Source organism: Hydra vulgaris, chromosome 13 (genome assembly GCF_038396675.1).
Source record: "Hydra vulgaris chromosome 13, alternate assembly HydraT2T_AEP".
In the NCBI taxonomy this organism is placed as follows: Eukaryota; Metazoa; Cnidaria; class Hydrozoa; order Anthoathecata; family Hydridae; genus Hydra; species Hydra vulgaris.
This window is the reverse complement of record NC_088932.1, coordinates 14516879-14530000: the sequence shown is the minus strand read 5'-3', so window position 1 is coordinate 14530000 and position 13122 is coordinate 14516879.

The following is a 13122-nucleotide window of genomic DNA, read 5'->3' as shown; positions in this document are numbered from 1 at the left end:
ACATATATATATATATATAGATATATATATATATATATATATATATATATGTATATATATATATAATAAAGTCCGAATAAAGTTTATTACAAGTCTTAAGAGTCAATGAGTGCTAACATTCAAAAAGAGTTTATTTTTAAACATTTATTTCACATATATGATAACTTTTTTAAAAATTATAGAAACGTTTGAGTGTATATAAATAAATGCATATATATATATATATATATATATATATATATATATATATATATATATATATATATATATATATATAGATATACTTATATATATATATATATATATATATATATATATATATATATATATATATATATATATACATATATATATGTATATATATATATATATATATATATATATATATATATATATATATATATATATATTTATGTATATTTATTCATATATATATATATATATATATATATATATATGTATATATACATATATATATCTATAAACATATTATATGTATTTTTAGTATACTTTTTATATTTGTGTATGAGTACTAAGTTACTTTTTTAAGTATGCTAAAAAAAATTAAACTATCAATCTCAATTATGAGTAAAAAAGAAGCATTTATAGTTACAATTAAATGATCATTACTTAAAACAATGTAAGTATTGGTAAGAATCATTTCATCACTAATTTTTTCAACAAATGTATGAGGCTCTTTCTATCTAGATTATTTCTACTCCAGCTAGCAATTGCTCCACAATATTTATACAAATAAAATTTCTAGTAGGAATAACTTTGTACACATAATATTAGGCAATGATTTTTTTTGGCTTACCCGGAAGACTTTATTAAGTAGGAACAAGCATCGATTAAAATAAAAAATTAAGAAAGTAACTACACGTTGAGTAAAAATGTACAAAAACATTATTTTCATTTTAAAAGGAATGGAAATTATAAATATTGACAAACCTAAATATTGACTAAAGAATGAAAGAGATAAAGTTATTTAGAGTCTTTGAGTTTTAAACTTCAAGAATCAGATTCTTAAACTTTGCTTATACATGCAAGCTTTTTAGTAAATTTACAAAGTTGCTGTTATATATAATATTCTTTACGAAATACGTCAATGTAAATCTATATAAAAGAATGGAGTGTGTAATCTTTTGTATTTGTTTTTAGTACCAACTATAGAACGATAAGGTCAATTTATCACAACTATTGCACATAAGAGACACAAGTCCTGATATTACCATGCAAAATCTTTCTAAATGTAAGTTATTCTGTTTTTAGTTTTAATTTCAATTTTAAAATGTGGATGTATTTTTAACATGTTAATAAATAATACAAAATACGTTTACAAAGACGTTACTTGCAAAATACATTAAAAAAGACTTACAGAGATGCAGTTGCAGTTTATTATTATGATGAACTGCCATTAAGTTATAAACCTGTTATTTGAACGCGTTTGTTTATAAATATTATCTTTTCATTTTTTTTCATTTTTTTTTGTTAGATGCACCAAGAAGACCTAACTGTCTTGTCACAGAGCACCGCGGTGGTGCTTTTAAGCTGGAAGTTCACGCCTCCTTCCTTTTCATAACGCGAAAATATGTCTAAAGCTCTATTTGAACCTCAATTTCCTGCTTATAAAGCAAGCACTCCACGGCCGCATAAAAGTTTTTCAAAAGATGTTTTGATATTTAATTCAATTTTTAGTTTTCCGCAACAGTTTTTTATTATATTTTTACTCTGTTCTAATTTTTTTTTGTATAATAGGTTTTCAATGTTTTTATGGAACTACCATGCCTAAAGTCTGAAATCAAAAATTCTTTATCTACAGTGGATATACCGGCGGAAAAGATTGCGTTTGAAGAGTCTTAATTTTTTATGATTAAATAAATGATATAGCGATGTTTCATGTAAGTGAAGTAAATTAAAATAATAATGCAAAGTTTTATTAGTTATTATATTCTTGCTTATTAATAAAAATTTCCTGAATAAAGTAATATGCGATCTTACTAAACTTATTTTATGATATTTTCAGCATTTTTTTAGCTTCTGCTAATTTTGGATAAAATTATGTTAAAATGTGCTGCAGCATTGTTTAAGAAAGCTGGAACACATAAAAATAAATCATTTTATAAAAACTTCATTGTTTAGAGTAATTATAAATAGTTTCTAAAAAGATGTGATGTGCATCTCGTTTAAATTGTTCCTTTTATATATTGTGAGAAATTATACACTTTTTTATTCTTATTGTTTTTACTTTGTTGCAATCTTTTACATGCAATGCATGAAAGATTTATGTGGTATTTTTCTTTTCAGGAATATCAGTGTCACATACTGCAAAATACGATTTGCTTGAAAAGTTGATAGGTGATCGTTTGAAAAGAGCTCTAATAGAATAACATAAAAGTTATTTTATGTTTTTGTATGCTTAAATTGTATATAAGCGCAAAATCATTAAAACTTTAGTTATTTAATCAGATCTGGGCTGTTAGACCTCAAAGTTCATTTGTAAAAAAGTTTTTTTTCTGTATAACATAAGTTATTTATTTAAATAGCTTATACTTAAAAGAAGTTTTTTAGGAACAACTTTAAAAACGATAAAGCGTTTCATTTAAACTTAATAAAAACGTTTTTAGTAAAACTTCTGTTCACCGCTTCATATGGGAAAATATTATTAAAAACCGTTTTTGTTGGACCCTTATGAAATGTTCACAAAACGTTTTTAAATAACGTCCGGTCACCTTTTCATATGGTCGTTAAAACAACTAATAAAAAACTTTTTTAAGGGAATATAAAAAAACGTTTGCAAAACGTTCTTATGGCCACTGGATAATAAAGCAGATCAAGGTCACTGTCACGTAGGCATATTCTAATACATATTTGATGTTATACTCTCAATCTATGGTAGTAGACTGTCAATTATATTCTTAATGTCAAATCATTCACGCCAAAAAATCTGTTTTCTTGTCATACTTTTTAAGCGCATGTACTTAACAACGTTTAAGCGTAAAAAAAAAAGGAATTTTTTTACACTTTAACGAAAAAACTGTTGATCAAACGTTACACACGGCTTTTTTGATAGCATTACAATAAAATATAACAAAAAATATAACGCATTGAACGAAATTGCTTGTAAACTGGTTTTCGGAATCAATGCCGAATTAGGACATTAAAATTCAAATACATACAAAAAGTTTAATGAATATTGAGAAGACGTTTTAAGTGGCCTTAAATTTCGATTTATCAAAAGTTTCAAAATGATTTTTAGTTGTAGAAATTTTAATTAAATATAGAAAGTTTACATGAAGTTTAAAGACAAATAATTTTTAGCTCTAAGATTACTGAAGATTACATTATGCCATAGCAATTATCTGTCTTATCCCTGAATCTTTTCCTCTTTGTATGTCTATAAAAGTTTTGAGTTAAACCAAGATTATGAGCAACGTTAAATTCCTGAGGCCAACACTGCCCCACTGTTTTGTGCTGCATGGGTACGTGCTTCCTTAAGTTTTCAGACTTCTTTAGATAACGGGTTATGCGGAAGTTATCGGACAAAATAAAAACGTCAATAACTTATTTATAAATAAAAAACAAACTACTATTATATTTTTTTAAAATAAAGCATTTATCTTTTAATAAAAATATATTATTTTTTATATGAAAAAACATCACCATTTGCAATTGATCTCAAATTTGCTCTGACGCCTTTCATATGCGACTATAAAAAGTTTAAATCAATTTCTTGTAGTTTTAGTTTAATGCGATCAATCAAAACTGGCTCTGTTGAAGCTTGCCAATCTCTCTCGTAAACCTTCTATGCCAAATGTCCCCAAAAATTTTCAATTGGTCGTGCTTAAGGCACATTTGGGGGATTGGATTCTTTATCAACGTAATAAACATATTGGTCCATCCAATTAAGAGAATCTTTAGAATAATGAGGACTTGCTAAATCTGGCCAAAATAAATAAAGTCTCCATGATACTTGTGAATAAATGGAAGAAGTCGTTTTTCTAAACATTCATTAATATAGAATAATGAATTTATCGCTACAGCCTTGGAAGTGCGAAACATTTGCTGGGACATACCACGGTCAGATATGGCTATCAACATTAATAATTTTTTTGGAAGTTTCTCTTTTTCTATAAAACGAACACTTTCTGGGCATGTCTTTTTGTTGTTTGTGTGTTATCCAAAATTTACAGGCATTTTGTCCCCTGCAAAACAAAAGTTTTTTTCGTCATTGATGAGTAGAAGCGATTTTGTGTTATAGAGTTGGTTAACTAGTTTCCTGCTTCTTTTCTTTGCCTTTATTTGTTGTTCTATAGTGTATGTTGGAGTCTTTTCACGTTTTCTACATTTAATAATCATTTTTTTTAACTGACGACCGATTGTCGATTGATTTACACCGAATTTAATACCTCTTTTTCTCTGACTGACCCCTTTTCGATTGTTGACAAGTCTCGTTAATTCGGCTTTCTTTTCTCTAGTCCAGGATGTCGGACGACCAGGGTGCTTTCTTTCAGAAAACGATTGAACAGTTTCAAGTCTTTTTAGGTTGTCATATATTGTACTTCGAGCAAATCCTTCCTTTTCAAAATGATTTACGCTTTTTTTTTTTTTATAGTAGGTTTATTTACAAATTATAGTAGGTTTATTTACTATTATTTAAATAACTGGTGAACCATTTAATAGTTTTGTTTTTTATACCATAGTTTTTTATTTTTCAATCAGAATTTTATAGTTGACCGTATCGAAAGCTTTTGCAAGGTAAATAAGGACTTCCGATACAAACAGTCCGTTACAAAAAAATGACTGATGTTGTTCATGAGGTGAGTTGATGTTGTTTATGAGGTCTACGATTGCGTGTTCCGTTAAATGGTTCATCAGATAACCGTACTGATATTTGTTTAAATTTTATTTTCTGTTATATATTCATACAGTCTATTGTAGATTTTTCGTTCAAGAAGCTCGGAGAATACTGGAAGAATTAAGATATGCCTGTAATTGGTTAGTGATGCTGTGTCTCCAGTTTAATTAATGCTAAAATTTTTGCTATTTCTAAGATTTCTGGACATTTCCTGTTCGACTTGATGAGTTAAAAATATGAAAAAAAAAATCTCTTATAAAGGGTAAGATATCAATTACTATATTGCTGGAAATAACATCAATGCCTTGAGCTTTAATTCTTTTTAGTGATTTTTTTGCTTCTTTGAACTCTTCTAACTTTAGATTATTATCATGATGTAAGCTAGTATGGTCAGTAAAATAGTTAATATATGATTCGTTAGAATTATTTATTTGTGATGCTAGGTTTGGGTCAAGATTTACAAAAAAATTATTTTTTCCGTTTCTTTATCTGTATCCTCAAATACATTTACTTTGTTTCTGGATGGTAAAGTTTCTGACTAGAATTTAGTTCTACCAATAATTTTGTTCATAATTTCCCATGTCCCAAAATCAGGAATTTTTGAATTAGAAAATGAAGTTATAAAATAAATTAGTTTGGAGCAGTGTTGTTTGTTCCTTTACGAATAAAAAGCCCACCTTAGTATGTTTAATTAATGATTACAATCCGGCACACATTTATTTGCACAAGATTTCTAAATTCCAGTGGGCTCCAAAAGGATCCCGCACGTTATTGGTAGAGTTTGATATTTTATACAGATTATAAATGACAGTTTCGCTTATCTTTATAGTGATTCGGAATAACAAGCTTGAAAATCGATATTTTGAAAAATATTTATAAAGATGTTTTAAATAAAAATAAAGCAATTCTTTAGCAAATCAATATTATTCGAAATTTTTATAAAAAAAAAATACAAAACCAGAAACATAAATCGTTGATTTAAATGTCAAAAATAAAAGAAACATTACAAAAAAAGTAATCTTAATAAACAGACGTATCTCAAAGTATCATCTCCCAATCCACTTTTTAAAAAACTGCATATATATAACCAGCAGCTGAAAAAGCTAGCTCGACTTTAACGCCTGTTGGCAATAATGTCATCAAGTATTTTTATGTTAGGAAGCATGCATTTTATTCTGTTACTTTTATTAGCAGATATTTCCTTCTTCAATAATTTCTCAAAATCAAAAATTCTCTTTTACATAATCTGCCCAATTTTTGTTTCCCTTCTGTATTGGACTTTCTAATTCTTTATTTAAGATATTAGGAATTAGTTTTGAGAATCCTTAACTGGTTTTTTATTTTCGTTTTCTTCAATTGGAGAAACTCTTGTCAACATTTTTTTTTAATTTTTTGATTCATAACGGTTTTCTTTAAATAAATTGAAAATATCTTTCATTTTTTTTAACTTCCTAATGTATTTTGAATGATTTTGTAACTAAATTATTAGACCAGTTAAATTATTATTATGATGTAGTTTATTCTCTTACCCAGTGCATCGACTATATCAATGCTACCTAATTGAATACTGCTGGTCTAATTTATCTAAAATAAATCAAAATGTTGCTTCCACAGTGACGAGAACCCGGTTCTCTTCTGCATAATATTTCAAGAGGCAATTTCAGTAATGCAAGTAATTCTACAACTTTTTAGCTTCTTATTAAGATCTTAGTAATTACTAACTATTTCAGCAAATGGTTGATCCAAAGTAATAGTCAAACTGCAGTCTTTATCTTAAACTTCATCACCATCATCAGTATCTTGTTCATCTACATAAAAATTTTTTTTTCGTAGAAAACAATTGTATTCCATTGTGTATTAAACATAAAATAGTTTGTTAATAGGACGGCATCAATATACCATCTTTTACCATCACACTTTCACCATTAGTGGTTATAGTGACAGTTTCTATTCCGATGTCAATATCAAAACAATTAAGCCTTGCTGTAACAACATTAACTTGACACAACATTCTGCGTTCTATGACTAATGAATCCAAATCAGTCCAAGATTACTTTATGTAGCCTTCATACACTTGTACAAATTTAAGTATTTCTGATTATTTTATGGTTTTTTTGTTTAATTAAATTGTGTAATTTAAATCCAGTAGATCGTGGAGATCCCGCCTTAACTAATGAGGGATCTTGCATGCACTAACGTACGATCCTGCGGGATTGCAGGATCCCACTTTGTGGGATTGCAATTTCTATGTTCAATTAATAAAAAATAGGGCTAAAACTATACGTTTTCGTTAAAGCTTGGTTGATAAAAAGGTATTACGCTTTTTTCTTATACTTCGTGAAAAAAGGCAAAGGTAAATGGTAAAAACTAAGGTAAACAGTAAAAATTACTTTAACATAATGACCTAGTATTACATAGGGGCTGCCACAAATGTTGCACTGCCGACAGGGTCAACATTATCCCCTCCCACCCTCCTGCCAACTACGCACTTAAAAAAAAACAATAAAAATAAATCACAACAACATGTTCAAATAAACTTCAAACAATAATTATAGCATTATTATTTTAAAAAAATCAAAAAATAAAAAATGCGATTATTTGGTACTCTAACGGTTAAACGTTCATCTAAATGGTAATTTATTTTGGAACATTTTTTTCAACAGGAAAGTTTGCTCAAAAATAATTAAACATAACCTAACGGCATACCCGCTTAAGCGGGTACTCATCCACAAGGGTGAGTGAAAAATAAGTGTAAAAAATGTTTTAATAAAAAAAAATAAAAAATAAAAGAGGTTATGCATACCCAAAGATGAATAAAAAATATATGTAAAAAATGCTTTGGTGAGCGTTTACCTAAACATTTTTTACATACATTTTTACTCACCTTTGAGTAGCGGTTCTTTGATTTCATTATTGCTCTACTTTACCCCATCATATTTCTCAGATGTTTTGGTTTTATGTAGCGGCTCTTTTTTCTGTTTTAAATAATTGTAAAACTCACTAATTACATTTTAACATTCATCACACTAAATTATGCATTTCACTGTGTCGATAGAAAGTAATTTAGGATCATCTTTCCAGCGAGTTTGAATTAATGAGGACACACATTGAACATGCGCATTATGCGGTGTAATGGCAAACAAGTTTTGGCACATTTTCAATAGATGATCTTTTCTTTTAGTTCTTTCAGTCTTTATCAAGTAGTACAACCATTTAACATGCACATATTTTCTTTTTCGTTCTTCGCACGCTTCTTTTTTAATAAAGTAATTCAAATACATAAGTTCCTCATAAATTGAATCCGAAAACAATATACCTTTTTCACCTAATTATATAATGTTTTTTCAACATATTTTTAATCGGGTACCTCGTTGTAGAGCATCCATAAAAAAACCTTATCTTTGGTTGTGGAAAATGACTACTTATTCAAAAAATTAATTCCAACTTTTTTATTGTCTTTTTTAGGATATCCTATAATAATTTTTTACTAGGGTAAGTACCTAAGTAAATTAAATGATTGGATTTTCTCATGAGTTAATTCTGGTTTCTTCATTTATAAAGTTGTTAAACCAAAATCAATAGATAATATTTATGAATTATTCGCTTTTATTAATTATTCAAAATTATTTTTAACTTTTTATAGTTTTTTATTTTCTTGTGGTTGTACATGGCATCTTTTTAAAACATTTTTATCTCTTTTATAATTCGGTGACTATACGACGACCAATCATCACTTTAAGTTTTCCTCATATATTTTCACTAATATATATCTGAAAATTTTTTTTTTTTTTTTTTTGATCATAATATTATGCCGTTGAAGAAATGATTCAACCTACATAAATTTACAAACAAAAAATAATGGCCTGAGCAAAAAGAAGACATTATTTTTGTCTAATCGCCGAGCACCGTGTTTCAATATAGAATTTTTACAAAACTTTTTCAAAGAGTATAAAGTAAAAACTTTGAAATAAGATATATGTTTAAAAAAAATTAACAAGTAAGATCGCCTTAATTAATAGGTAATACCATAAATAAATTAGATAAAACAAAAAACCAGAAAAAGTATAAACATACGATCAACAAAAAAATTTTCCAATGCATTTTCATATTCTTTTTCCTTTTTTTTTTTTTGTTCTTTTTTTAATTTTTTTATTTTTTTGTTTATTTTGTCAATAATATTTACAATTTAAAAGTATATAAATAAAAACACTTGCCGGGCATGTAGAAGATATTATTTTGTCTTATCACCGAGCCGCAATCGTGCGTATTCACAATAACCGTATAATATGTTTAAACTTTACAAATTATTATAAATTTCATATATAACTATATATAATATATTATATATAACATATTATATATAATATTATTATAAATTTAAATGTAAAATAAACAATTACTAGTTTACAAAATACTTCAAGAATAATTTTTATGTTGAGTGATAATCAAGTAAACAAGAAGACTCGAGGAAAAAGATAAAAACAAAAACAAAAAAATAATTAAATAATTAAGGAGCACGTGTTTAAAAGATTCCTATTTTATATGCAAATACTAAACAACTTGTTTATTGAAAAATATAAAATAAAAATGTAACAGTTTGTAATAAATTAATATTTAAATAAAGAACGAAAAACTAGTACTTTACAACCTGTAAAAATATTAAGCAACTAGTAAAATATCTTCTACAAATAAACTTTATGCCGCTCATGAAAAGTTTTTGCTTCACTTGGGTCATAAACTCATTGAGCGTTGCAATTGTTATAAGTTCATAAGATAATATTTTAGTCCATACTTTTGGTCCATTATTAGAAAATAAATATTTAGTATTTGCAAAATAACACTTGCCTAAATAAAACTTTTATTTCAAAATTTAAATATGAAAATCTGTTTTGATTAGAGTTGAATAGGCAGTAATATATTTTTTAAAATATTATTATAATTTTATTTTTTTAAACCCCATAATAAAAAGATAATAGTTGTTTTTGTTTTACTTTTATTTGCACAGCATCTAACATCATTTACCTAACTAAACTAAAAATTGTCATTATTAAATTTCATGTTTTTTTTTATTGTAAGATGTAACAATTGTTACTATATCATAAGTAACTTTGATTTAAAGAGAATAACAAAATATAAAATGACTTAAATTGTATAAGAAAAATATGTTTTTGATGCTTATTATGAAATAAAGATTTGGGGTCAAAATACATGGTTTTTTAATTATATTGAATAATAATAAAGTAATTCCAGATTTCTTTCTATTATAAGGTACATTTACCTAGCAGATAGTACGATTCAAAATATCTCCACGATTGAGATAATTGCTATGGTGATATCAACAATAATAAGATTGTCTTTTTAAGGGCACTAAGTTAAAAATAGGCAATCCTTAAGTATAAAAATAATAGTAAAAATAAAATTGGATATTGTATAGAACCTTCAGGAAGAGATTATATGTCTCTAGACATAGAATCTCTTCCTTGAGGTTTAATATATTTGTCTAAATTTAAAAAAAAATACTGTTACCAAATTTTTAAAAGCATCCTTAGATTTGTTGTCTTTTTAAGAGCACTATACCCGTAATACATTTTATAAAATATTATTATACTTTTATTTTAAACATAATTATAAAAAGATAATAACTTTTACTTTTATTTGTGCTGCACCTAGAAATATTAGCGTAATTAAAGTGACAAATTTAATTTTTTAATTTCATTTCCCTTCAATGCAATGAATAGACATGTAATTAAAAAGATTTTAAAAAGTGGATCTAAGAGAAAAAGGCTTTGTTCTACAAAGTAAGCCAATGTTTTTTTAAAAACATTGAACTCAGAATTTAAAAAATGTTTTAATTAAAAAAAGAATATATAAAACTTTAAAAATGTAATTCCGTTTCAAAAAATGTAATTTCGTTTCTTCTACAGCTTGTGGCCCGGACAACATACCTATCATTATCTTGCAGAAGTGTTTTCCGGAGCTGTCATCTATACTCTCAAAACTATTCAACAAGTGCTTATCAAAGTCTTGTTTTCCAGCCTGCTGGAAAGCGGCATCTGTTATCCCTATCTTCAAAAATTCTGGAGAGCGATCCGATTCGTCTAACTACCGTCCCATAAGTCTTCTTCCTATCATAAGCAAGGTTTTTGAATCTTTAATTAACAAAAACTTAATTTCTTACCTTGAATCTAATAACTTACTTTCTGACCATCAATATGGATTTCGATCTTCTCGTTCTACAGCTGATTTGCTAATAGTAATAACTGACAGGTTTTATCGTGCATTAGATAAAGGTGGAGAGGTTAAGGCCATCGCTGTTGACATTTCGAAAGCTTATGATAAAGTTTGGCATGCTGGTCTTCTCCATAAGCTTTATTCTTATGGTGTATCCGGCAACATCTTTAAGATCATTGAATCCTTCCTTTCCAATCGTAGCATAAAAGTTGTCCTCGATGGACAACACTCTTCTTCTTATTCTGTAACTTCAGAGGTTCCTCAAGGTTCTATCCTTGGCCCTACACTCTTTTTAATTTACATTAATGATCTTCCTGATAATCTCACATTTAAGGTGGTATTGTTTGCTGATGATACTACCATTTATTCTTGTTGTGATAAGAAACCAACACCCTCTGATTGCTTGGAGGGGGCATTTGAGCTTGAAAAGGATCTCACTTCTGCTACAGCATGGGGCTCACAGTGGCTGCTGAACTTTAATTCAGATAAAACTTAATTTTTTTCAGCCAATTGTTATCGCAATAATTTAGATCTTCCTATATTTATGAACGGTGATGTACTCGATGAGTCACCTACTCTTCATCTTCTAGGATTAACTCTTACTTCCAATCTTTCTTGGAAACCATATATCAAATCAGTTGCAAAATTAGCATCTGCTAGGGTTGCATCTCTTTATCGAGCTCGTCACTTTCTTACTTCGGAGTCTATTCTCTATCTCTATAAATCTCAAATCCGGCCTTGTATGGAATACTGTTGCCATATCTGGGGCGGATTTTCTAACGATGCCCTTTCTCTTTTAGACAAGGTGCAAAAAAACATTGTTAACATGGTTGGACCTGCGCTTGCAGCCAACCTCCAACCATTATCACATCGTCGTAATGTTTTATTTATTTTTATTTTTTTTATTTTTTATTCAATTATTTATTTCGCCGTTTAATAACTTTTACAACTTACAAGGTTAATAAATAAATAAAAAAACTGGCGGGGCAAGTAGAAGACATTATTTTGTCTTATCACCGAGCCCCAATCGTATTTACAATAGCCGGATAATTTTTTTCTATTCTATATATTTATATATTTATACTTTATATATTTATATATAAAATATTTTTACTTTTCATATATATTTATACTTTTCAATATATTTATACTTTTCATATTTATATATTTATACTATATATTTATACTTTTCAATATTATTTCAATATTTTCAACAAGGATATATTTATACTTTTCAAACCATTCATTAAAAATTATAAATGTAAAAATAAATAACAATTAGATTAAGAAATACTTCAAAAACAATATTCATGTTAAGAGTATTGATCAAGTAAACAAGAAAAACTGAAAGAAAAGTAAAAAGAAAATGAAAGAATAAATTAATTAGTTAAAGAGCACGTATTTTCAAGAGTCACACTATATACGTTTATTATACAAAGTATTTGTTGAAGAATATGAAAATAAAATTTATAACAATTTGTGATAAAGTAACATTTAAATAAAGAACAAAAAATTCAAAATTAAAGAGTACTTAATTTAAAAAAACCGTTTTATGTATGTATATTTTATAACTAATTTAATTAAAAGTAAAATAAATAACAACTCATTAATAGTTAAGAGGAAACACCATAACTGAAGTAATGAAAAAACAAAGAAACAAAAATTGATAAACTCTGAGACATATTTTATATAATTGAATTTTAGTTTAAAAGAGGCATTTAAAATTGGATATATTGAAATCGATAAGTAATAACACCTGCTTCGATTCTTTTTTAAACTGGTGTATACTAACTTTTTTCGTATTTGCAATATTAGGAAACCCTTTCCACAAATAGGGTTCACGATATTGAATTGTATATGTAATTTGTTTTGAATTTTATTTAGGGACAATGTAGTTATTATTTGAAAATTTTGTCGGATATTTATGCTCTACTTTTTCAAAATAGGACTGAAATATTTTAGGAGATAGCCCCATTATTGTTTTATACATAAATATTAAAACTTTATGTAAGTTTATTTTATAAACATTTAAT